Source organism: Oryctolagus cuniculus, chromosome 1 (genome assembly GCF_051225735.1).
Source record: "Oryctolagus cuniculus isolate XC-2025 breed Fujian yellow rabbit chromosome 1, ASM5122573v1, whole genome shotgun sequence".
Classification (NCBI taxonomy): Eukaryota; Metazoa; Chordata; class Mammalia; order Lagomorpha; family Leporidae; genus Oryctolagus; species Oryctolagus cuniculus.
In genome coordinates, this window is record NC_142867.1 from 107578187 (window position 1) to 107605893 (window position 27707).

A 27707-nucleotide genomic window follows, 5' to 3' on the forward strand; every position below is an offset into this window, starting at 1 on the left:
GAAATTTGCGAATTTTTTATTTTTTACCTTGCCAGTAGTGCAGGAAGATGTGATTTGCTAGTGATTTTCTAATATGGAAGAAATAGCTTTAGAGTTTTTCAGTTTGACATTCCATTTCATCGACGCTGACAGCCAGCCTTGGGTGGGATAGAGGGATTCCTGCAACTGAAGTCACTCAACTAATTATCACATATAGACCTTAGTTTTTATTTCCAAACCAAAATGTGATTGGTCATGGTGCTGCAAAAGTTTTCTCTCATACTTTAGAAGTCATATTTTCTTGATGTGATATCATAATTGTCAGATAAGCTTCTGTGATAATTCCATAGCAGTACAGCACAACTTCCCAGGCAGCAGGATTTCTGCAAGATCCATTAAAAACAGATATTGATATCTATAGATTTTCATAAAGCTGCAAATATAAAAAAGCCATATTATGAATATGAGATTATATCACTCATGCTGCTAAAAGATGACAATGGTAATATAACTTTTTGTAATATGGATTGTAAACAGGACGAGTTCTGGGTAGAAATTGTCTTGATAATCTATCTGGCAGTTCCAAATGGGAAAAGTTTTGGGGAAAATATTCTCAAAAGCCTGTCCTTGGGGTCCTCTGATGGTTCTTCCCAAGTTCTCCTATTTGTCCTTATGATTTCAAAGGATACTCATATTTCTCAACTGCATTTCGAATTGGAGGTTTGACTTGCATTCCTTCTTTCTGGCCATCCTTACCTGAATAGAGGTTTACTTCCAAACATGTATTTTTGCACTGAAGTGCCCATGTTTATTCATTCCTCAAGCTCTGTTAACTTAAATCAAGCAATTGTCTGACTTATAACAGTCACCAAACCCTACATTTCCAAAGGACTGCATATAGTTTAGAAATGCAACTCAGATTAAAGTCAATGTCTGGAGAAATCCCATGTAACTCTTTGAAAATGTAGGAGTTTGTCAAAAGGGTTCCAGAAGAGGAATAATCATCTTATTCTTTTGCAGATTTAAATAGTTTTTTTTTCTCTTTTAAAAGTTATTTCAGCTCTCCAAGGATGCCTTTCTATCATCTAGCAGGAACCCCACATGGTGCTTTGAATATCTTCTTTTACCTGTCCCCAGACTGTGAAGAACTAAAGTTCAGTTTGTTTAAAGATTGTGTTTTGAAGAAAAGCAAGGCTTAATTTCAGTCTTTCATGTTCCTTGACAGCATTGTCACTTGGTAAGCTATTTCTCTAAGACTTTGCTACAGTACTAATATCTCTCTATATGTTTTATTTATGTGTCTTGGTCTGTGATGAATAACACATTTATGCAAAAATCTCAATATATCTACAAGATGCCAATACAGAGAACGAGCATCCTCTTCCCACAGTGCAGTTAATAAAATGCAGCAAATAGCATATAGTTTCTGAGGCAATTAGTGTAGTTTGTGACTTCAATTGCCTCCTCCCAAAAAAATCCCTTATGACTTCCAAGAATTGTTATTTATCTTTTCATCTGCAGTGTTTCTCTTGTCTGCCTCAGCCGTGGCCTGGAAATAGCAATGTCAGTGGGGAAAGTCTAGAGCTGCTGCTCACACGCGAGGATGAGGAGGAGACATTGAGGATCAGGACCTTGGAGCTACCTGCTCTTCTTGCAGAGCTACTCCACGGGACTTGACATTGATCTGATTCTCCGCTATGCCATCCACTCATGTCCTCCCACCAGAGTGCATTACCTGGCTTCTGAGTTCACATAGCCAACCTATGCGGTGCCTTTTGGTTGCTAATGTAAAAGAGGAGAACATCTTGTGAAGTCAATTCTAGCTTAGAAAAGGTTAGCAATCCTAATTTGGTAAGGTGTCTGGGATCTTAGTCCCTCTGTAGGGGACTCTTTAGAGGCTTTTGGTAAAGTGTGGTCATTGTAAAACCAGATGTCACTTCAGCAGCTTCCATACCTGTTTGATTGTGGAACAAGCCCAGATGGGGCTAGGAGCCTTGTGTCCAACCCTCGTCTCCAGGTAGTTCCAGCGAGACAATGTCCTGTACCTAAAGATTCTCCCAAGGAGGCTAAGATTTGCTACACAGAGAACCTTGGACCATCACACTGGGTATTTAAATGACTCTGTCTCCTCTTCTCCAACTTACAAGGCATCCATCACTCTTATATTCAGGGTAACACTGTTTTCCTGGTAAATTACATGTGTTCAGCATCTACCACAAATAGAATTTCTGATTTACAATTTACAAAATTATCCCTTCCACCCTCTGGGTTTGCATTGTGGCTCATCCAGGGGCTTTTATTCAATATGTGTTTTGTTACAAAGATGAAAAAGCAAAAAGAAAAAGGTCCCCTCTTCCTTTCCCCCGCCTCTACCAAATGTGCTAATAAAACAAAGTCTTTTGATTTAGAAGAAATCCTATTGAGGACCTAAAGGCGTGTCATTAGGGTAGCATTACTTCTTCATTATCTGATTCTTTTCCCAATTGGCATTGCTTTACAGAAAGCCATACTCTTTCAAAACCAATGATAAAGGGGTATTTGGAACAAACAGAAGAGGCCCTAGTCAGTGAGCACCTCAGATTGCCATGGATTTGTGACTTTTAAAGCCAGTTCCAAGGAACTCAGCCTTTTTATCTTCAAATATTCAAAATTAATTTGCCGAGCCATACAGATGGGCTTTCTCCCCTCACTAAAATTGCCTTTAAGATCACTGAAGTTTAGACTCTGCTTTCCACACCGAAGCAGAGGGGTGGTTGTTCTGGTGTCTCCTCCCTCTACCCCTTCTTTTTCTTTTTCTTTATTTTTTTTTTAAACAATGTCATTGATTTACTTATTCTGAATAACTGAGAAAAGAGACGTGTTTTGAAGATGATAAGAGGGCTCCGACTAAGGCACACTCATGGAATACACAGCACTGGCTCACATCAGTTATCTCGGGTCAGATTGGCAGGTGTCAATCTGCCCATTTCTGTTTCTCAACACCCAAATGGAACCAGTTCACTGAATCAGGCTACAATGACCAAGTCTATATTCTCATCATTTTCAAAAGATTGCTCCTCTACTCTGAAAGACATTGCAAGTAAACACACATACAAAGAAAAAAAATTGCTTTCTCCCTGGGAAGACAAAACCTTAAGGGCAGCTTGGCACACTTTGTACCCTGGCACTCCCTGCAAAGTCCCAAAAACTCAGAATCACTGAAAGACACCCAGAGAACAACCTAAAATTCCCAGCAGGAAAACCATTCCTGGAGCCCCCAACTCATTTTTAAACAGTATTTTTATTTCAGAGTTTTTATAATATTTTGAAGTCTCTAAACTCCCACAAAATGCATTATTTACAGACACTTTGCATTTCAGTTAAATCCTCTACTCTTGAAGGAATTATCATTTTTCTGAAGGTTAGTTGCTCATTCTGCTGACTGTTAAGGCTGTTTAATAAGAAAGAAAAAGTAACAGGAAGAACAGAAGGAAATTAATATTTGCAGATCAGTGACAGAGTGCCAGGAAATGTGCTAGCTTGCCTTAAAGGCAGAATCTATTTTTTCCCAGAAACTCTTCCTTATTTTTAATTTCTGCAATGACAGGTATAGCATACAAAAGGCCCTTTGTGGCAGAAAAACTTAAAATCGGCTTATTTTGATTCTAAATATGGGGATATTATTTGAATTTTTGCTTAAGGGATCCAGATTGTCAAACTACTTCACTGGATAAAAAGAATAAGACAGATAGGATCTGTATTCAAGTGCCATATTCCTGTTTTTCTTTGGTTAGTTTAAAGTGCATTTGACAAAGGTATACAAATTTTAATCAGACCTGAGAAATATGGAGTAAGAGAGAGCAGCAGCAGTATTTCCCTCAAGGCTTAGGATAGGTTTTTCCTAATATCTATCTCCATGAAGCTCAAATGTTGAATGGACCTGCCTCCATCTTCCTTCACAATTGCTTTCTTGGGTATTTTAAAATTAATCAGTCAAGCAAATATTTATTGACTAAAACACTATGTAAGGCACTATGAAAGATACAAACTGTACAAGACATGATTTTTTTATCTCAAAGAATATATAATTGAGTTAAGAGGCAATCGGTGTGAAAAGTTAGCTAACAGCTCAAGGCTATATATGAGAAGCATTTAGTACGTAGGGGACAAAAGCTAGATAAATACATTAAAATCCTATTAAATAATTCCTTATTGTATGGATATAATTACATCCAGAACCAGCTTATGTTCCTTAGTTATAAAATCAGAAGATCTTATGTAACAAAATTGACTATAAATACAACCAAATTTCAAAAAACAGGACTATATATATCCAAGTGCTTTATCTACTAATTCTATTATCTTGTTTTCTCAGTTGTCAACTTGGAAAAAAAACTGGATGATAAATTTGCATATAATTTCACTTCATATAAAAGGTACCATCTTCCCTTTCCGTGTTTCTCTTCCTTCTTTCCTCCCACTCAAAAATCCAAAAGACAGTGTTGTAAGCTGATGTACCCATCCCACCCACTCAGCCCCCATATCCAGGTCTGCATCCCTAAAGCCCGTGAATCTTACCTTATATGAAAAGAAATTGCAGATGTGACTAACGCAAGGCTCTTCTGATGTGGAGATTATCCAAGCGGGTCCTAAATGCAGTCACAATTATCGTTATGAGAGAGAGACTTGACATGCACATAGAGTAGAAGTGCTGTGAGAATGGAGCAGAAAATGTATTTATTTATGTATTTGAAAAGCAGTGTGACAGAGAAAGAGACAGGGAGATTTCCCATCTGCTGGTCTATTCCCCAAATGCCAGCAACAGCAGGGCCAAGCCAAGTCAGAGTTGGGAACTCAATCCAGGTCTGATTGAGTCCACGTAGATAGCAGGAACCTCACCACTTAAGTCATCACCTGCTGCGTCCTCGAGTGCACATTAGCATGAGGTGAGAATCAGGAGCAGAACCAGAACTTGAACCCAGGAACTCTAATATGGGATGCAGGCATCCCATTCCACATCTTCACTGCCACGCCAAACACTTGCACCAGAGCAGAGATGAAAGGAAACTGGCCGTGAAGCCTGGGATGATGTAGCCACAAACCAAGGAATTCCAGCAGCCACTAGAAGCAGATTCTCCCCTAGGTCCTCGGAGACAGGGCAGCCTTGCCGACACCTTGATTTTGGAGTGGTACTGATTTTGGACTTTTTGGCCTCTGAAACTATGACAGAACAAACTTCTCTGGCTTTAAGCTGCCAAGTCTGTAGTGATGTGATACAGCAGCCACAAGGAACAGTTACAGACCCTGAGGTTTCTGGAGTGTCCACTGGGAGCTAGTTATTCTAGCTAAGGCATCTCATTTAATTCATGCAACAACTATGATCTTTATCATTATCATCATTGTTATTAGGAAATTGCAGCTTAGAAAAGTGAAGTAACTTGCAAAGATCTGTCTGACCTCAAAGCTCATTCCCTTTCCACCTGCCATACTTCAAAACATCCATGAGAAAATTGAATTAAAAGAGAAGTTTGTTTTGATGCAAAACACTCTTTCTTTCTTTCTTTCTTTCTTTCTTTCTTTCTTTCTTTCTTTCTTTCTTTCTTTCTTTCTTTCTTTTTAAAGATCTCATTTATTTATTTGAGAGGTAGAGTTACATATAGTGAGAGGGAGAGAGAGAGTGAAAGGTCTTCCGTTGGTTCACCCCCGAAATGGCCACAATGGCCGAAGCTGTGCAGATCCAAAGCCAGGAGCCAGGTGCTTCTTCCCGGTCTCTCACATGGGTGCAGGGGCCGAAGCACTTGGGCCATCTTCTACTGCTTTCCCAGGTCACAGCAGAGAGCTGGATTGGAAAAAGGAGCAGCCAGAACTAGAACCAGCACCTATGTGGGATGCCAGAGCCACAGGCAGAGGATTAATCTACTGTGCCACAGCGCTGGCCCTGCAAAACACTTTTTCAATACATGCACTTTTTTCATAATATACATCATCTATGACCTTTTGGAAGACCCCTTGTCCTTTCTCAGTGCCTTTCTAGCTCCTTGATTAACTGCTATTCTTGTGTTGGGTTAGGATAATCCAAGCTGCTATGAAGTATAACCAGCTTAAACATGGAGAGGTATAAATTTCTTTCTATTTTATGTACTCCACAGGTTCCATTCTAATCCAACATTTACTCTCAGGTACTGGTTTAGTGTGGAAAAAAAGAAAGAAAGAAAGAAAGAAAGAAACAAACAAACAAACAAACAAACAAACCAGCATGGCCTTTTTGCTGTAGAACCTGGCAGTGATTTGGGTCTGAGGGTCATCCTATGGCATAGACTTTTTTTTTTTTTTTTTTGGACAGGCAGAGTGGACAGTGAGAGAGAGAGAGAGACAGAGAGAAAGGTCTTACTTTTGCCGTTGGTTCATCCTCCAATGGCCGCCGTGGCCGGCACACTGCGGCCGGCACATCGCGCTGATCCAAAGCCAGGAGCCAGGTGCTTATCCTGGTCTCCCATGAGGTGCAGGACTGCCTTCCCGGGCCACAGCAGAGAGCTGGAATGGAAGGGGAGCAACCGGGACAGAATCCGGTGCCCCAACCAGGACTAAAACCCGGTGTGCTGGCGCCGCAAGGCGGAGGATTAGCCTAGTGAGCCGTGGCGCCGGCGGCATAGGCTCTTATAGCAGCACCCCTACATACCTGCAGAAGTTACACCTCGGCCCCAGAGTGAAAGGATCCTCCAGGTTGTTGCTGCAGACACACGTGTCTGATAACAGGTGTGCCATTAGTTAACATTTTGGCAAGGGAGACTTTCTAATGGAGAAGAGGGGCTGAGGTGGGGAGAGGAGAAGTTCATCTTGTCTCTGCTTTCTCTCCCTCTCTTTGATGGCAGCCCTGGCCTTTGAAGTTGGGTAAATACACAGCATGGTGGGAGGGGATGCCAGCTGCCCAGACACACTGGCAGAAGACTGAAGAGCTGTTGCTTCCTCTCCCCAGCCGGGGAGGTGTGCCCTATTGCAATGCTTCTTCCCCAGGGCATTCCACATTGAGAGCTGTCAAATAAATCCCCAACTGGTATTCTGGTCGTTAGGCCTTAAACAGCACAGGCTCTGAACAAGAGCTTTCTGACTCCAGCCTTGTCCTCTCGGCTGATCATCCTCTGGCCAGGCCAACATCCATGCCACCAGGAACCGTAGTGGGAAAGGCCCCCTACCTCCCATTTGCTTCTCTTCTGCACCATTTCCTTTCTGAATTCTTTTATAATCTCAAGGGCTGATCTCTCTACCTCTTCTCCTTTCTCTTCTATTAAAATGTAAACTTCTACATGATATCTTCAAACTACAAGCACTCATTAAGCCCCCACAGTTTATCATGCAATATACTAGGGTTTGTGCCATAATAAGGATTAGCTTGGCACCAAACAAGTGAGCCACAGAGGTGTGTAGAAGGGGAAGCAAGCAAGTAGCTGTGAGTAGAATCCAACCTGGCTTTTCCTTAGGAAAAGGCATCTTTCAGAGGATAGCTTTCTACCCAAGCAGACATGTCCAGATGCTGTCAAATGCTACCCTAAGACTGCAAAATAGGTCCCAGGAGAACTTGCTGACCAAATGATTGGAAACAGCCAAAGCTGGTGTCAGAGAGAGAGGACACTTGTGAAGGGAGAAGGAGACAGAGACTTCAATAGGGCAAGTAGTTAAGACTCTGTGAGGTGCTGGGGAAACAGGGCTGTTCTCAATAAGCCACAGAATTTAAAGGACAAGATTATTAAAAATCATGGCCTCTGGCTGGTGTAGTGCAGCAGGTGAAGCTGCTGCTTGCAACGCTGGCATCCTATAGCAGAGCAGTTCTTGTGTTGGGTTAAGATAATCCAAGCTGCTATGAAGTATAACCAGCTTCAGCACAGAGGGGTATACATTTCTTTCTTTCTGTGTGTACTCCATTTTTTTCCATTCTAATACAACATATGCTCTCAGATACTGATTAGCTTGAGAAAAAGGAGCAGCTAGGGTCGAGCCCCAGCTGCTCCACTCTGATCTAGCTCTTTGCTGTTGCACCTGGGAGAGCAACAGAAGATGTCCCAACTGCATGAGAGACTTGGACAGAGCTCCTGGCTTGAGCCTGGCCCAGTTCCTGCCATTGCAGCCACCTGGGGAGTGAACAGCAGATAGATTATCTCTTTTTCTCTGTCTCTCCCTCTCTGCCATTCTGCCTTTTAAACAAAATACAATTCTTTAAAAAAATAAAAGCATGCCTGTTTACATAAAAGGCAAACCTCAGCCATAAACAAGCTAGGGGGAGACTTTGGGACCTTACTCTATTGCTTTGGGTACCACCCTGCTCTCCTTCAGGACTCAACTAGAAAAACTTCCTCAGAGCAATGCTTCCCTAGGTGAGTGACACCCAGTGCAACCTGGATGCTTTAGAGCGTCCCTCTGAAGAGGCTTTCCTAGTTTAAGGAAGCAACACCAGGATTGCTATTATGTCTATTAATAATAATTAAAATGTATTGAACAATTTTCACGTACATGCTGGATTTATGCTAAGTGCTGTACCAAATCTAATATTGTCTGTAATAAGGAGATGTTCTTCTTATACATTTTCCAGATAAGGGGACTATGGGTTAAAAATATTAATTAGTTTACCCACAGTAACTACTAGTAAGTGGTGGAATCTGCTAGAAACCAGTTATGAACTTGCGTGAATTTTGAAGCCCGTGTTATTTGACAAATGGTTGATCAATAATATGGATGCATGCATGCACACACACACTTACCTCCTTAACATCATGTTATGGAAATACTGCTCTGAAATAGCTCCCTGATGTTCTTAAAATTCTTGATGCCAGGGCTGGCATTGTGGTGCAGTGGGTTAGGCTGTGACCTGCAACCCCAACCTTCCATATGAATGCTGGTTCATGTCCTGGCTGCTCTACTTCCAATTCAGTTCCCTGCTAATGCACCTGGGAAAGCAATGGAAGATGAGCCAAGTACTTAGGCCTCTGCTACCCACATAGGAGCCCAGAATGGAGTTTTGGGCTCCTGGTTTTGGCCAGGTCCTGCCCAGCCATTGTGCCTGTTTTGGGAGTGAACCAATCAATTCTCTCTCTCTCTCTCTCTCTCTCCTTTCAAATAAGTAAATTTTTTTTCAAGTTCAACCAATTTCTTCCCACTCCTTTTCTGTAATTCTCTGTTTCCCAGACCATTTCTTCGAACACATCTTGATCCCCTGCGAAGCCTTTATTTTAAAACTCAGTCCAATACTCATTCTCTCTTGGCCAATGGTAAATCCAGATGCACTTTTTAAAAATCATTTAAGGTCAAAACCATTTGCCAGAAAAGCAAACCAGAAAAAGAGAATAGAAGCCATAGATTTCTCCACAGGACAGTGCAGAGCTCAATGGTGAGAGGCTTTGCAGTTTAGTGCTGTTATAGTCACTGGCTGAGAAAGTACCATCTGACATGTTGGCTCAACAGTATTCAGTGGCTCTCAAACTTGGACACACATTAGAATTACCCAAAGGACTTGTTGAAACCCTGACTACTGGGTCTCACCCTCAAAGATTCTGATACAGTAGCCTGTTGCCGGCTTCAGAATTTGCATTTCTAAATCTAGCAAGTTCCCTGGTGATGCTGATGCTACTGATCTGAAAACCACTTGTGTCAAGAAATGTATTTATATAGTTATTTCAGAACTAACATTATAAGCAGTCTAGGCTCTATGAGATATATATATATATATCCCTATATATATTATATGTATCTTCCTCTCTCTATATATATATGTAGTATATCTCCTCAAATAAATATATAACCCCAAATAGATATAATATATATCCCCAAATAAATATATATGTTATATATACATGTATATGTATATCTCCAAAGCATGTTCAGTTAGATTGTTTTCATACCATAATTTTCCCTCAAATAGCACTATAACATGATATGGTTAAGACAGTGGACTCTCAGATCAAACAGTGCTTAGTTGAAATAACCCATCTCCCAATGACTAATTGTGCTACTTTGGGCAACTCACTTTAAGCTCTTGAAGACTCATTTCCTCATTACTAAAACTGAACAATGAGAGTGTGTACTTCACAGTGGTGTTGTGAGGATTAATGGAGATAATGCGGGAAAAGCGCTTCCCACACCGACATTCGATGAGTAGCCCATGAACACAGGTGCTATTGTTCTACTTCTACAGCTGAAGCACCGAAAGAATATGGGACTTGCTCAAGGACCCCAACCTGCTGGGGGCAGAGCTGAGCCTCCAGTGCTACGGCCTCTGGATTTCCAAGCATGGATTCCTGTGTGAATAATTTTAGCACATTGCCGATTCTATGGGCAGCTTTGGGGATGGTGTTACCTCAGTTAATGAAGCCTCAGGGAAAGGAGCTCTTTTATTCCACATTTTAAAAGCAAACAAAAAACCCTTCTTAAATCATTTGAAGAAAAGCCGCATGTATTCACAGCTGCCCATGACAAAAATACCTCTGAGCACAGCTTCTATTTGTCCCTTCCCAGTTGAATGTAAATAGGGCTCATCCTAGGCAAATCTGTAAAGACGAAGAAGATTCTTTTATTCCACCTCAGTGGCAAATGTCAGGTGTTCACATTCCTCCCTTCCCTTTTCAAAGTATGAAAGCACCTGCTATCAGTCATTTACTCTTACTGGTACATTGACCTTCGTGTGAGTGTGTCTCAACATACAGCCACATCTGTATTTTAAGTCTTTCTATTTAATTATGGGAACCAAAACGTTTTCTTCATTAACATAAATTTCAAGCATTAGCTGGCAGACAGAGAGAAATGAGAGAAGTTAAGAGGACCCCAGGATATCTTCTGTTTCCCTGAGCTATTAGAAGGATGAACTGGGAACCGTCACGTATTTTTCTCCAGATGTGCGGAGTGGAGTGGATAGGGTGGCTGACTGAGGAGTTGGATAGGATGGGGAGAGAGTGGGGACTTCTAGAATCTCCCCTGGACACCACTTCTGAGCTCCCCAACTAAAAATATAAATAGGGGCTGGCACTGTGGCGTAGCGGGTAAAGCCACTGCCTGCTGGTTCAAGTCCCGGCTGCTTCACTTCCAATCCAGCTCTCTGCTATGGCCTGGGAAAGCAGTGGAAGATGGCCCAAGTCCATGTGGGAGACCCGGAGGAGGCTCCTGGCTTCGGATCGATGGCAGCTCCAGCATTGAGGCCATTTGGGGAGAGAACCAGCAGATGGAAGACCTCTCTCTCTCCCTCTCTCTCACAGCCCTCTGTGTAACTCTGACTTTCAAATAAATAAATAAGTTTTCAAAAAAATATAGATAAAATCAATGTGCTACCTTGCAAACAAAGTTTCAGGACAAGTCCTCAAACCCTGACTATCATTCCTACACCCCTTCTTTATGGAAATTCTGGAACCATCACTGATCCTCTCTGTCTGCCCTTTTCTCCTCCCTTTCTTACCTGGCTAGACATTAGTCTCCTGGCTCCAGTGCAGCATATGTACTTAGACAAATGACACCCTCTCTGAGTCTAGAGTTCCCCAATTTCAAATAGAAATGACGTCTCTCTTACTGGGCACAGTGAGAAGGACAAGAAACTTTACAGATAAGGCTCCTAGGACAGAGCCTGCACCTTGTGAACACTTAACAAATGCTTAGTCATTTATCCAATCTTGTCAGTCTGTCATTTGGTCACTCATTAAAATAAACATTTGTGTGCATGTAATATGAGCCGTGCACTGGGCTGCCCACTGGACGTGGAATTCTGGGCACAGAAGGCATGGTTCTTCTGGTGAAACTAGATGTGGTGCTGTGGTTCCCACCACTGAACACACATCACCTCCCCTGGTGGAGGGAGCTGCTCCTGGACCTCACCCCAGATCTCCTGACTTGCAATCTCTGCAAGGAAATGGTTTTATTCAAAGGCCAGCCAAAGCTTCGAATGCTCAGCCAACACCAAGGACCATGCCAGGAACTCCACCTGTCCTCTTCCCTTCCACCAGTCCTCTCATAACTTGATCTGATTCCCCCACTGCCTTCCCTTTGCCCTGCGGCAGCAGCATGATTTAGGTTTTCTGGTACGTTCTTTGTTATTTTAGTTACTAGTGTATATTTTGGTTAGTATTTAGTGCTGTTTGGGCATCACCATTGTCGACCAGTATCTTGGCATACATCCCCCCTTGCTTGTGTATTTCCATGTCTGGTAATAGTGTTTGCCATTGAGACGTGTCTTCTTAATTGGTAGTGGCTGTGGCTGCAGACTTAGCTGTGCTGCCTGGATTAGAGCTACACTTTCTAGAGTGCTTGTGTTAATTCTTGGTCCTTTGCTCTCTGTCTTCAGGCTCTTCCGTCAGTTCCTATTAATTAAAGTAACCAATCATGGTGCTTTGGACCTGGAATTTCCCAGTTGTAACAAGATAGTTACTGGCTGGCAAAAAGATATTTTTAGGTGCAATATGATATACTAAGTTCATTCCAAGTGATGGAATTATTATGATGATCTATCACTTAAAAAACCCTTGATAGTATAACCAAGTCCCTCAAAGATCCATCCAAATTAGCTCTGAATCAATACCAAATGTTGTCCAAAAGTCAAGTTCTGTTGTAAGACACTAGACCCATGACTGATCAATAGACAGATAGATAGACGTTCAGGCTATGGATTGGTCAGTTAATAATTCTAAGCTGCGAGTCTTTATTTTTTTTTAAAAGGAGAAAATAAGGGAGGAAAAAGGTTAAAATCCCTAGATTGGATGGAATGAGCTGAAGTGTTTTCAAATGGATTTGAGAAACTGAACTGTTCCCAGGCGGAAAGATAAAATGTGAAACTGCAGTCAGTCTGGCTTTCTGGCTCGCCTAACCTTTTTACTGCTGGATAATGAGGAATCAGCTATAATTTAGACACAGTATTCTTTTCACAGATTATATTGAGGTGGAGGGGAGACGAGGGAAGGGAGAGAACCTCACTTTGTAGTCTTGCATCATCTCTCTCCAATAGACAAGACCAGTATACCCTCCCCTCTGCGTGTTGTTGTGACAAATTTCAAGTCAAGAGGGTGCTTGAATTGGATTTATTACAATTGGAAGAAAAGAAATTGTAATCTTTATGAGCCAGCGACATGGAGCCTTATAATAAGAGAGTGAAGGATCATTTCAAATTTAAAGCAAATTAGATTACCAGGGTTAAATTCCTCAACAGAAACATCCTGACTTCAGAGTGAAGATATTTGACATCCTTCCTCCCATCTCAGGTTTGCATTAACATTTAATTTAAAAAAAAAAAGCCACTTAGTAGTTACAGAGTGAATTTTTCCTAAAATGCCAAATAACGAATGGATGGAATAGGGAGAATCTACCAAAGAATTCACTAGTCTATGTGCTGAACTAGGGCTTGCCTACATTTACTGTAGACATGCGAGGACCTTCACCAGGTTACTTGGTCAAGTACTAGGAAGAGCATTTCTAAATCATATAGCAAAAGGGCACCTAATTTTCAGGGATTTTTGTAATGAGACTCTCTAGCTCTTTTGGCTGCTTGTTCTGGTTTTCAATCTCTGTACAAAACCAATAAACTCTGCCTGTGTCTTGCCCAACTCTTGCCTTAACAATCTGAGAGTTTGTCTATAGCCTGTGCTCTTCATTTACCACTAATCTTTCAAAATCACCCCCACCACCACCACCAACATTGTTGTAACCTGGGAGGTTACCTATCATTACAATTCACTCCCAACTAAAGATCTTTCCCATAGTATCACTTAGGCTGTAAGGAAATGTGTGAATTGACATCTATCACTAATACATGCAATACACATCCATCTTGCTGTAGATTTGTTTTTTCTGTTCCTCGCCCTACTTCAAGTCTAGGTCTATGTCTCTGCCATCCATTTTTGTCCACAATTCCAGCCTCTCTGGGTCTATCTACTTGTTTCCTACACTTGACTTCCTAAGTCTCTCATGAAAGTGGGAAAGGTCTATGATGAAAAGATTCTAGTTCTAATCCAGTCCTAGACTGTGACTCCTTAAAGACTAAGACAAAAATTTTGAACTCGATTCTGGCTATGGAAATTGGAATCCAAAGATTAAATAAATAGGTGATGTTTTCCATTCGTCTGCAATTTCAATGTTTGAACAATGGGTAATTGGAACTTCACAACTTTTTCTCTTCTGGCTCTGCCAAGTCTGAGTATGAACAATAGCTACCATCTATCCAATGATCTCAGTACACCTTGTTGGTCATTGCAGAAGCAGAAAGTAGGAGACAATAATTAGGAATTAGTCAAGTTTTCTCAACAGAATTAGACTCAAGGCTCTGTATTCCCTAGATTATTTTCCAGCCAATTTATCCCTAAGGAACCTCCCTTACCTACTTCCCCAACATCTTCCTTAAAACATAAATGGGCCAGGAAGACCCACAGGTCTGGAATAGTAATTCCTCTGCTCCCAAGAAAGATCTCTGGAGATCCTGTGCCAAGTAAAGGTTTAGATGACCCAAACATTTAAGTGCATATTGATTGCAGTCAGATACTGTACCCTGACCTGCATCACAAATGCTGGACTGTATTTCTCTGGAATACTAGCTTTTTATGTATTAACCTTCCACCACCTCCCCATGGAACAGAGCACAGGCCAAAATCTAAGGCCTGGACAGAGGTGAAAGTTTTACCTATTAAGCTGTGTGGGAGCTTGACCTTGAGAACCGAGTTTTGCATTAACTTAATATTGCTACAGATTCTTCAAAGAGCCTAAATAATTGAGCAACCATTATCCTGCTTCATCCAATCTTGTTTTCTCACTCTTCTTTTTAAAAACCAAGACTAAAATAAAAATGAATAAATAAGACACCAGAAGTGAATTTCTCTTTCTTTATCCAAGTTGTGAGGTTAGGAAAGTCAGGGATATCTGAGGGATCCAAACTCTACAGATATAAGCAAGAAGGGAGATTTTGGGGTGGAGGGGAGTAAAAGGGGAGGGAGAGGGTGTCGCTCCCCCTCTTCGTGGAGGAACGACACTAAACCCTGCCTAGGTTTCCTATCCGAGTCACGGCACCATTATGCCTCCTAGGCTTCATATCCGAGTCACGGCACCATTATGTCACTCCCCCTCTTCGTGGAGGAACGACACAGGACCCTGCGTTGTTCTTTCGTCTGCTCAGCCCTTCCCGGGTTTGCTGCTGGTTCTTCCCGGGTTGGCTACCGTCCCTTCCACCTCCGTGGAAGGGCGGTTCCCCCTGCCACTTTCCCCACTTCCGCGGGGGAGCGGCACAACGCCGGCCGGCTCTCTCGGGGGCTGCACAGGTGTTCCTTCAGATAGATGTTCCTGGTGCATGTTGTCTCTCTCCTCCTTTATAAATTTTTTTTTTTTTAATTTTTTTTTTTAATTTTTTTTTTTTAATTTTTATTTTTTGACAGGCAGAGTGGACAGTGAGAGAGAGAGACAGAGAGAAAGGTCTTCCTTTTCCGTTGGTTCACCCTCCAATGGCCGCCGCGGCTGGCGCGCTGCGGCTGGCGCACCGCGCTGATCCGATGGCAGGAGCCAGGAGCCAGGAGCCAGGTGCTTTTCCTGGTCTCCCATGGGGTGCAGGGCCCAAGCACCTGGGCCATCCTCCACTGCACTCCCTGGCCACAGCAGAGAGCTGGCCTGGAAGAGGGGCAACCGGGACAGAATCCGGCGCCCCGACCGGGACTAGAACCCGGTGTGCCGGCGCCGCTAGGCGGAGGATTAGCCTAGTGAGCCGCGGCGCCGTCTCTCCTCCTTTATAGTCCTCTTCCACCAATCCCAACTCTGCTACCCACACGCCGAGCACGCTGCTCTCCTCCAATCAGGAGCAGGATCAGCTCCTGCAGGTCATCACTCAAGTTGGCGAGAGGCAGCTGCGTAGAAGTTGTTACTCCCTTCTCAGCGCCATATTGTGGGAGAGCAGATGCATAGAATAAGTCTTAATTCCAGTAACAGTCTAGTCTGAGTTGCTCCCCACAGAGGGTATCACGGAACCACAAATCTTGTGGTTGTAAGAGCCATTAAAAAACTATGCGGTTCAGCTTCCTGTATTCAAACAAGGCAAGGCTTACAAATTTCCTTTAGTTGGGGGAAATGGAAATGCAGATTGAGGGAAGTGGAGAAGTGATTTACCCAAGGTCACACAGCTAGGGAGTGTCAGAGGTGTACTGCCTGTGAGCACAGTTCTGGCAAAGGAGAGTTCACCTAGTCCAGAGAAGGGCTGGACATGCCTGTTCCTTCATCAGAAACAAACTACCTTCAGGCCAGATGGCTGGAGCTATAAAATTAATAGGAATTTTTTTTCCAAAAGGCTCTTTGAAAACAGAGAATGGAACACTGCAATTGAAAGCTCTGTCCAAGAATCATGAGGATGCACACAGGACATGATGCTGTCAAGGTCAGACTGGCAAGAGGCCCTCAGGAAGCTTCATGGACTTCAAACCAAATTATTATGGTGATTCCAATCAGCAGATGGGATTCTGCAAACAATAACATTTACAAGGTAATCTCCATTCTCACTAATTGCATTTCCCAAGAGCCAATTGGTGGGCCAGGGTAGAGCCATCCCAGAGAAGACACAGCAGCTTCTGTAAATCTTTCTTACCTTCAATTAGCTTTTTTTTTTTTTTAAAAAAAACAGGCAGAGTGGACAGTGAGAGAGAGAGACAGAGAGAAACGTCTTCCTTTTGCCGTTGGTTCACCCTCCAATGGCCGCCGCGGCCAGCACACTGCGGCCAGTGCACCGCGCTGATCCGATGGCAGGGGCCAGGTACTTATCGTGGTCTCCCATGGGGTGCAAGGCCCAAGCACTTGGGCCACCCTCCACTGCACTCCTGGGCCACAGCAGAGAGCTGGCCTGGAAGAGGGGCAACCGGGACAGAATCCGGCGCCCCGACTGGGACTAGAACCCGGTGTGCCGGCGCCGCAAGGCGGAGGATTAGCCTAGTGAGGCGTGGCGCTAGCCAGCTTTTGGCTTAACACAAGCACACAACACATTCTTGACTATGCCTATACACATGCCAACATGCACACGTTCTGGCACACGTCAACACCCAAGGCTCCTCAAAAGGCTGCGGCGTAGCTCATCGGTAGGATCTTAATTATTATGTGTGTACGTTCCAGACTTGCTCTACCAATAGTAAAGAGCAAAACAGCACTGGGCAGCGGTGTTCCCATATCAAAGAACAAAGTTGAAACTCCCATACAATTATGTTTGATCACAGTAGAAGGTGAAATCATTAGATATTAGCGAGGTGCAGTGGAATAAAAATGATGTGTTAGCGGGGGTTCATTACACTGTATTTTCAGAGCCAAGAAGATCAATGCGTTCATGCATCATGAATTAGGCTCCGACTTTAGCCTTCCCTGCTCTCCGGAAACCCAACATGATCTATCACCAGCCATACATCACCGTTTCAGGATTGCACATTAACGAGAAAGCTGCAGTTTCCGCCTGTCAAGCTGACCAGCTGCCTCGGTCTCTGCAAAACGGGGAAATATTTCTGGTCCAGGATTTTCGTTTTAGAACAAAAAAGGGGTAAAAGAGCTCAGTGTCATCTGGACAATCGTAGGGTCTGATCCCGCTGTTGTCCCAGTGTTGCAGTAGATGGTTCTATCTTCTGCCAGGCCTCTGTCCACCCTGGATCTAGGCCTGTAGGAACTCACTGTTATGGTTTAAGATGCTGCATCCCCCATGCGACACAGCTGGGGATACCTAGGGCACACCCTCCTTGCCCCCAGCATTTGCTCAACATCACTGGGTACAGACAGAAGTCTGAGAGGGAGACCCACGTGTCAGATGTGCTCCTTTTCTATGCCGATTCCCCTCTCTCCCTGCACACACCCCCCGCCTCTTCCCTTAATAGAGGCTCTTTCACCACCCAGCAGTTTGCCACTAACACTTTCCCTTCATTTACTCGCAGTCCACCTCCCTTCCCTGCTGCCTGACCCACACCTGCTAGCGCAGCCCCTCTTGCCGGCTGGTGCTCAGATACCCGCAGACAGTTCTGATCGCGGCTTTTAATCGGCGTTTAGCCAGTCTGTCCATATTTAGTTCTTTTAATCTTTCCTCATCATTCAATCCCTCCAGCCTCTTCATCATCTTTTTTTTTTTTTTTTTTTTTTTTTTTTTGGTGTGTTGCTCTTTCCTGAGCTTTATCCAATTTGTCTATATCATCTTTCTGGCTGTGACATGCCCACCAGCCCTGAACTCCACCACTGCGGGAAGAGAGGCTGCGAGGGTCTCCATCCACCCTGCTCTTCTCCTCCAGGACTAGCTCAGAATTTGAGGGTGGATTTTGATCGCTGTCTAGCTCATTGCTGAAACACAAGTAAAAGCAATAGGAAGATAATGTTAGAACAAAAGAGATTGAAGTACATGGGAAAACTTTCCGACAATTGTTCTCCTGGGAACAGAAGAGACCTTGACCTCATCTGTCTGGACTCTGGGAGAAGGAGGCTGTCTCAGGGGTTTCCGCTGCCCCTCTCTCTCCAGCCAGCAGGGCGTGCCTGGAGCATCAAGGTTGATGACTTGATCGCTGTGGTCACCCCTGGGCCACTGCCTCCCCAGTTAACACATGAGGCATCTTCAAAAAGTTCATGGAAATGCATGTTATGAAAAAAAAATGCATGCATGGATCTAAATGTTTTTTGCATCAAAATAAACTTTTCTTTCATTTCTACTTTTCATAAACCTATTTTTTAAAAGATTTATTTATGTACTTGAAAGGCAGAGTTTTAGAGAGAAAAAGAGAGAGAGAGACAGAGAGAGGTCTTCCATCTGCTGGTTCACTCTCCAAACGGCTGCAACAGTCAGGACTGAGCCAGGCCTAAGCCAGGAGCTTCTTCCAGGTCTCCTGTGTGGGTGCAGGGCCCCACACACTTGAGCCATCCTCTGCTGCTTTCCCAGCCACATTAACAGGGAGCTGGATCAGAAGTGGAGCTGCTGGGACTCCAACTGTTGCCCATATAGGGTGCCAGAGCTGAGGCCAGGGCTTTAAACTGCTAAGCAATAGTGCTGGCGCCCTTTTCATGAACTTTGAAAAATTTTATTTATTTGCTTTATTTGACAGAGAAGGAGAGAAAGGGGAAGAGAGAGACACACACACACACACACACACACACACACACAGAGAGAGAGAGAGAGAGAGAAAAACAAAGATGGAGAGATATCTTCCATCCACTGATTGACTCCCAAATGGAAGTCAGGTCAAACTGCAATAGTCAGGTCTGGGCCAAGCCAAAGCCAGGAGCCAGGAGCCAGGAACTACTATTCAAGTGGCAGAGATGCAAGTACTTGGGCCATCTTCTGCTGCCTTCCCAGGTGCATTAGCAGGAGGTTGGATCAAAGTGGAGTAGCCAGGTCAGAACTGGCATGCTGATATGAGATATTGGTGTTGCTAGCAACAGCCTAACCTGTGGCACCACAAAACCAGAAAAAAATGACTTATTTGAAAGGTAAAGCACAAGAGAAAGAGATCCACCATCTGCTAGTTCACTTCCCAAATCCTAGCAACAGCTGGGGCTGGACCAGGTCAATGGTAGAACTCAATTCAGCCAGTGCCATGGCTCACTAGGCTAACCCTCTGTCTGCGGCACCGGCACATCGGGTTCTAGTCCCAGTCGGGGCGCCAGATTCTGTCCTGATTGCTCCTCTTCCAGTCCAGCTCTCTGCTGTGGCCAGGGAGTGCAGTGGAGGATGGCCCAAGTCCTTGGGCCCTGCACCCCATGGGAGACCAGGAAAAGCACCTGGCTCCTGGCTTCAGATCAGTGAAGCCTCAGCGGCCATTGTGGGGTGAACCAACGGAAGAGGAAGACCTTTCTCTCTCTCTCTCACTGTCCACTCTGCCTGTCAAAAAAAAAGAAAGAAAAAAAGAACTCAATCCATGTCTCCCACATGGGTAGCAGGGATCCAAGTACCTGAGGCATTACCTATTGCCTGCCAAGGGTGTACTGCAGCTGGAAGCTGGAATCAGGAGTAAAACCACGACTTGAACCCAGGAACTCCAATAGGAAACTTGGGTGTCTCAAGCAGCATGTTAACTGCTGTGGCGAAGTGGCAGCCCCTCCTTGAACTTCGTGAATTCCCCTTGAATGGCGTATGATGAAACTGAGCATCTGGAAAGCAATTTTTGATAGCATCCGTGAAAACTACGAGCAAGAACTGACTTGAGGCCTTGGAGGGTCTCCATTTGAGGACTGCGAATTTATGAGAAAGTTTGAGCTCAGCAATAGGACTTCTGAACCATCAGCATTGTGTGTAGAAGGCACAGAGCTGAGATGGGCGGACTGCAGGAGTCCAGGCTCAGTGACTTGCAACCCGGGGCCATTGGGAAGGAGGCAGTTGGGTAGGAGCTGGTTGGAGAAGGGGAGACTTTTATAGTTGAAGAGCCACACACTTCCTATTTATTAGGGTTTGGAATCCACTCCTTTGTTTAATTCAGGTCTCCTCTCAAATGTCACTTCCTTAGAGAGCGCTTCCTTGAAAACACGCTCTACAACCGTGCTCTACGTGACTTCCTGTGCACTGTCGGGCGACTAAACTATGTTTCATTTGTTTGACACTTCATCGTCCAATTCAGCCCCTAGAACGTAGGTGGCCTGAGAGTGGCAACAGCAGTGCTGGACAGTGGTTTCGGTGTTCATTGTCATCCTGCTTTTCCTCCAGAAGTAGGAAGTGTGCAGACTCCAGTTCGGACTCACAGGAGCTGGTGGCGCACACGGGAGTCGCCAAGGTGTGAGTCAGCCTGGCTCTCCTGGGGTCTCTGAGCAAAGCCCCACTGAGTTCAGGGCACCGAGAATGAGCTGGGAAAACCTTTTCCAAAGAGATCGCTGCCACCAGCTCTTCTCCCCCCTGGAAAAAGAGCTGCTGTGCCTCCCAACTGCCATTCTGCTGTTACAAACAGCTTAAAGCGCATTCAAAAAGATAGGGAAAGAGCTTCTGATCTCTCTAAAGGGGCCCTCCCCTGCCCCATGCCCAAGCTGAAGCCTAATGGACTTGCAGCAGGTTCCTATGCCACTACTGCCAGTAATGTATTCAGATATTCCAAACACTTAAGTCCAGGGATTCCAAAATCTGTGTGCATATCACTGATGTATTTATATATTATATTATATTATATAATATTATATTATAAAGCAGTTATTATATATCTAATATAATATATCGATATATATTATAGTGACTCTATAGCTATGCACTTTCTATTTTAAGATTGTATTTATTTATTTGAGAGGTGGCGTTACCGACAGACAGAGGGAAAGGCAGAGAGAGGTCTTCCATCTGCTGGTTTGCTCTCCAAATAGCCACACTGACAGGAGCTGGGCTGATCCGAAGCCAGGAGCCAGGAGCTTCTTCCAGGTCTCCAACATGGGTGCAGTAGCCCAAGCACTTGGGCCACCATCCACTGCTTTCCAAGGTCATTAGCAGGGAATTGGGTCAGAAGTGGAATAGCCGGGACCTGAACTGGTATCCATATGGGATTCCCATGTTGTACGCAGAGGCTTAACCTTCTATGCCACAGCACTGGCCCCAAGTCAGAAGTTCTTAAAAACTTCCCAGCTGATTCTAACATATAGCAAGTGTTGGGAGCCACCATTCTAGACACATCTATGGATGTTGTGAACCACTTGCTGATCTAGGGGGGACCAAGATGATGTTTCAGAAATAGCAGTTACCACAGTTGCTGTATCTTGGTATTCTGTGGCCATGGTTATTAGTCAGAGCAGGACAAGGGAAATGAGGTGGCTTGGGACCTCCTATTTGGAACCTGCAATGGAGAAGCTGACCCACTTTTAATTGCAGCACAGATATGAAGACAATAATGTAGGTCTATGGGAAAGTTATAAAATTATCTGTAAGGAGGTGAAAGCAGATGGTAAACATGAATTAGGATAGGAGTTTAAAAGTTCAATAGATAGCTGGCGCCGCGGCTCACTAGGGTAATCCTCCGCCTTGCGGCGCCGGCACACCGGGTTCTAGTCCTGGTCGGGCGTTGGATTCTGTCCGGGTTGCTCCTCTTCCAGGCCAGCTCTCTGCTGTGGCCAGGGAGTGCAGTGGAGGATGGCCCAAGTGCTTGGGCCTTGCACCCCATGGGAGACCAGGATAAGCACCTGGCTCCTGCCACCAGATCAGCGCGGTGCGGTTCACCCGGTGGAGGGTGAACCAGCGGCAAAGGAAGACCTTTCTCTCTGTCTCTCTCTCTCACTGTCCACTCTATCTGTCAAAAAAAAAAAAAAAAGTTCAACAGATGGGTAGTGGGCAATGGTGGTCTCTCTGCATGGTGTCAGGCTCAGAACCTTGACCTTGGGTGGTTACTAAGACCCTTATTAACCCAAAGTTGAACCTTCCAGGACACCTGGAAAAGCTGATAAAATAGCAACCTAGGATAGGGATGAAAACAGAGACCTCAAGACTCAGAAATAAAGCTAGAGACATCCAGTCCTGTGGTCAGTATTAGGAAATAAAACTGAGTAATGGTGTAAAGGGAGATCCAAGGCCAAACCCATCAGGTGCTTGAAAGGAGTTAAGTTACTTCCAGCCAGGTCTATTCTGTTCATTGATGCTTAGCCGAGTACCTGGGAAATAAAAAGGTTCTCAATAATGAGGAAGGAAGTTTGAATCTGCCTGCAGGTGGGGATCATTAGTAGATGTAGTTTTTTGTTTTCAAACAGTTTTATTGATACGTAATTCACATACCATAAAATTCACCCATTTTAAAGTGTACAATTCAATGGTTTTTGGTATGCTGCATTATTCATGTTTAAAAGTGTGGTAAAATACAGATAGCATAAAATTTGCCATTTTAATCATTTTTATGTGTACACTTCAGTGGCATTAATTACATTCACAATGTTGTACATCCATCACCACTTTGCATTTCCAGAATGTTTTCACCACCGCAGACAGAAGCTCTAACCATTCAGCAGCACAGTTCCTTGCCCTCCTCCTTCCCAGCCCTGGTGACTGCTAATCAGCCTCCAACTTGCTGCCTCTATGAACTTGCCTATTCCAGATAGTCAATATGAACAGAATCACAGCCTCTTTGAGGTGCTGGAAGCATGAATGCATGGTAGGGGCAAGAGGGTGCCTAGTTCACAAGCACACTACTTCATGTTGCTGCTTCCTCTCTTAAGACAGGGCTTGTGATTTTGCTTTGCTAATGTTCTGAGGGTTGGCACCAGCACCTGCCAACCTCCCCATCACCTTCGAGGCAGTTGAGTTTTCTTTGGAGCTACTTTTCAGTCTGTAATAGAGCAAGTATTAAGAAGTGGTTGTGGGGCTGACTCTGTGGCACAGTTGGTAAAGCCACTGCCTGCGGCACCGGCATCCCATATGAGTCCCCACTGTTCCACTTCCAATCCAGCTCCCAGCTAATGCGCCTGGGAAAGTAGTAGAAGGCGGCCTGGGTACTTGGGCCCCCGCACCCATGTGAGAGACCAGAATGGAGTTCTGGGCTCCTGGTTTTGGTCTGATCCAGCCTGGCCATTGTGGCCATTTTGGGAGTGAATCAGCGGGTGGAAAATGTGTCTCTCCCCGTCTCTCCCTCTCTGGGTAACTCTGCCTTTCAAATAAATGGAAGCAGTCACAGCCTCCCAATTAATACACATCTCCGTAACAATGAGCGGAAGGCAGGCCTGCTCTGCAATGCTGGGGTAGAGCTGCTATTTCTCTTTCTGAAGGGAGAACTGGGGCTTCCTCTGCGGCATCAGCCCAGGAAGCCGGTTATTCCCAGCGCTGAGGGTCAGCTCAGCCCAGGCTGCCCCTTCTCTGAGGTTCTATTGCAGTGACCTCAACCCTCTGCCTCCTCCTGGCCTCCTCCCTGCTGTTTGCTTCTGACCACCTCCACCCCTACCCCCGACCCCAGCCCCTCGCTGCCGCCTGCTCCATGCCCTAGCTCTTTCTAGTTCTTGGGACGGCAGCCAAATTCTTGTATTACTGCCGGTATTCACCCTGGGTCCTCTGATGCACAAGTGTCCTCGCGGAGGCCTCACCAGGGAGGCGGGACCATCACGGATGGCTGACATCCCCAGCAGAAGGTCAGGGGCAGGGCGGGCCCTGCAGGGAGATGGGCGGGGACACAGTGAATGCGGCACAAACTAGCAGCCCAGGCTCACTCTCGCTGGAGTCTCTAGACAAGGAGCGCTTGTGCTAGAGAAGAGAGGAGGAAAGAGTCCGGGCAAGGGGGTTGGTTGAGGAAAGAGAGGAGAGCAGAATGCGGGAAGCAGGAGTTGAGAAGGCCTTTGGCTGAATCCTGATACCTTCCACTGATCCCCTGCCCAGGTCATGTTTATTGATCAGACACACAACTGGAAATCCTCAAAGGTCACGGGTAGGGAGAAAGCTTGGGTGATCTGGAGATGCTATCTAAGAAACACCATAGCATGTGCAACGTGCACACACTCACCCATTAAAATGAAGCCTTATGGCACCTTTTCCAGAGCGCTGTGGGTCTGAGCTCCCTGCTTTGGAACACAAGAGACTTGACTGCAATTATAGTGGGAGTCTGTTGGTTCGGGTATTCCAGTGATACATGATGGGGTTAACTGTGTAGACACACACCCCGAGCAGTCTATCAGATTTAATGTGCTTCGAATTCCAGTTCCATCTCACTAGGGATGTAAAAGTTTTAGCCAAATAAGTCCTCTTTTTTGTTTGAATTCTTTTTTCATCTTCTTGGTTCTGTATATCTCACTATATCTCCTGCTGCTATAGACAGACCACCTACATTCGAATGGTTGCTTCTTTTCTACTAATTGTAAAAAATTCTCAGTCTCTCCAGCAGCAATTCCTTAAAATTTTCCCTGTATGTACAGCATCTCCATTAATTGTATTTTGAAAGCTCAAGCTACTGCTGTTTATAATAGCTACTCTATAGGTCCATGTAGTACTGAACTATTTGTGTATTCATTCAATAAATTTTGTGTGAAATTACCTGTAACCCCAGGAACATTATCTTTTTATAGACCATAACTTTACTCCGTCTCACTGTTTTGTGTGTTCTCACACTGTGAAGCAGTAGGAGGGGCTTTATACTCCCTAACTTTTTTTTTTGGCAAAAAGTGCATGATTCTTCATTTCAGCAATAACTGGAAAGCCTTTCGCCACTATCTAGGACTCATAGACTTTGTTGCATCTGTGTTTCCTCTTCTCTTTGTGCTTTTCACTGAATAACTTCGTGTTTACCTCTATGTGAGCATAGGAACATTTATGTGCAGCAAGAAGAAGACAGAATTAAATGACTCCTTGGCTGGAGTCCTGCACTTTCCCAAATGCACTGTGCTTTGTTTTAGCACCAGGTCATGTGCACGTGGTTACTTCCCCTTTGGAATTCTCTCCCCTCCCTCTTTGCTTGGTGATTCCTTTTCTTATCTAGGGACCGACCTGGATTTTACTTCTTGGGAGCCTGCCTTGCCTTCCTCCCTAATTGTAGATGGTTGTTCCTTTTCTGGGTTTCCACAGTACTATTACAGTTCTTACCTTTTTTTTTTTTTTAAAGGATCTATTTATTTATTTATTTGTAAGGCAGAGTTACAGAAAGGGAAAGAGTGAGAGAGACCTTCTGTCCACTGGTTTACTCCCCAGATGGCCCCAGTAGCTGGAGCTGGGCCAATTTGAAGCCAAGAGCCAGGAGCTTCTTCCAAGTCCCCCACATGGATTCAGGGGCCCAAGCACTTGGGCCAGCTTCAGCTGCTTTCCCATGCGCTTTAGCAGGGAGCTGCATCAGAAGTAGAGCAGCCAAAACTTGAACCAGCACAAATGTGGGACTTGCTACGCCACAGCACTGGCCCTTACAGTCCTTATGTTAATGTTTACTTTTCAAGATCTACATTCTCCAAGCCCTGGGTCCACCTTGTCCATTATTCTAACTTCAGCGCCTGGTACAGTGCTAGGACCATATCAGGTACTCAAGGCACATGTGAAGCTCAGCCAGAGCCGTGTTCTCAAGGGGGCAGCTTCTGTTCCCATTGCCTATACTTCCCTTCCCACTTGTAATGTATACCTATGACAGAAATAAATTTTCATCCCTAACCCTGATGTTTTCTTTTGTTATTGCCTTGTATTTTTGTCTCTCTCTCTTTTTTTCTTGAAATATTTCACTGAAAGCAGCGACTTGTTCAGCCCAGAGTTGCCTGGTAAAATAGATTGTTCCTGGGTCCATTACCCAGGGTTCTGCAACACGTCAGCTGGCCACAGGGATCGGGAGCAGCCAGTGCATCCCAGCTGATGAGGGCTTCCCTCCCCAGCTGCTGCAGACTCTCACAAACACACCTGGACAGTTCCCCTTCCTCCTCAGTGGGAGCGGGCAGGCTGCAGATATGGGGATGTGGGAGGCTGACTCTGATTTGAGCTTTGCTGCCCTTGCTTAATGAGTAGGAGATGGAACCGTGTAGCCACCAGAACTCCTGGACCTGTTGGGCTTGTTGGGGTCCAGTCTCCTCCTGGGAAACACGGAGCGTGATTTCTTTCATGAATCCTGAGGAGCAGTCTGCATAACAACTGTAGAACCATGGGTCACTTCATTGATTCCTTCATGCATGCATGCATTCATTCATTTCACAAATATTTAATTGTTGTTAAAGACAAGGAGGACCCAGAGGTGAACAAGACTTTTCTAATGAGGAAGAGAAAATCTACACAAATGCACAGAGAAAAAGAGAGACTATGTAACATGATTTCATATGGTGAGAAAGGCTTTGTCCCTCTTGATGGGGAGGCTGTGATCTTACTGCAGCTGGAGGAAGTAAGCTCTTCCCCTTAGTCTGGATCAAGGTTTCCCACTCATTAGATGAGATTCCCTCTGTCATCCCAGGACACCAAATATGCTCTGAACATCCACATCCACATACCTCCTCCCTGTAACTCCCAGCAAGAAGCGATTGTCCATGTCAGCCTGTTCTTCCTCCTTCCCAAACCTGTGAGCAAGATGTCTGGCCATGCAAAACAGCCGGAGCACAAGTGGGCATCCGTTGTGCTCCAGCTGTCAGACTTTACCTAGTCCCAGGCTTCACCCGCTCTCCTCTCTAAGCTGAATTTCCTTGGCTGCCAGATCTGCAGGCTCAGCTGTGCCCCGGGCTGTAGGATCAATTCTGACTTCAGGCAGCAAGAATTTAAGCTGGTGCAGTGCCACAGTGTTGATTTGGTCTTGTCACCCTGGCTGCTTGCCGTTGTCCCTAATCTTGTGACTCGTTCTGACAGGTGGATGGTTTGACATACGCCTCTGTTCCTAAGTCCTTGCCTTGGTTATTTTCCTGCTACCTGGGGCCTCAGAGACGTGCCCTGTCCTGGCCTCCAGTACCTCGGGGATTTCATCGTGCCCCTTTACCTTGACTCTTGTAAACAGGCATCTTCCAGGGTGGCTCCCTGCCTGCTGAGACGCTGGCGTGTTGTATGTATTTGAGCTGTTTCTTGTGTGCATCTTGACTCCCTTCCACCTAGCATGTAGCTCATCATATTTCCCACGGAAGACACACATTTACCTTTCACCCCTTATGTGAGCCAGCTTTTTTTTGCAAGAACACATGCCGCAGGAAGGCCGGCTTCCTAGGGAAAAGGAATGTGTTTTGACTCATGATTCTGGGAATTGACGATCCAAGATCAGGTGGGTCCCGTGGGCTCAGTCTCTGGCAACAGTGCTCTTGCTGCAGAGTCGTGTGCTGGCACAAGACATCATGAGGCAGGAGACGTGGAGTACACGCCTGTCTGCCTGTCTGTCTATCTCTCTCTCCCTGTAAGGCCACCAGTATTCAGTCCCAAGGACTCCACCTTGATGACGTGATTG

The 27707-nt window shown here is 44.9% G+C and overlaps 1 long non-coding RNA gene across 5 annotated transcripts; it reads right to left on the bottom strand.

Moving 5' to 3' along the window:
• Positions 1 to 27011, bottom strand: LOC103349289 (uncharacterized). 5 transcript variants are annotated; one of them, XR_016220331.1, is made up of 5 exons: positions 26776 to 26966; positions 19858 to 20043; positions 17339 to 17408; positions 4537 to 4669; positions 1 to 362 (listed from the first exon to the last, which is right to left on the bottom strand). It is a non-coding gene; the product is annotated as an uncharacterized LOC103349289 (long non-coding RNA). The 5 variants fall into 5 exon arrangements; XR_011390744.1 differs by lacking the exon at positions 17339 to 17408 and having other exon boundaries at positions 26776 to 27011; XR_007920556.2 differs by lacking the exon at positions 17339 to 17408 and having other exon boundaries at positions 4537 to 4607; positions 26776 to 26998.
• Between the last annotated feature and the right edge of the window lie 696 nt (positions 27012 to 27707).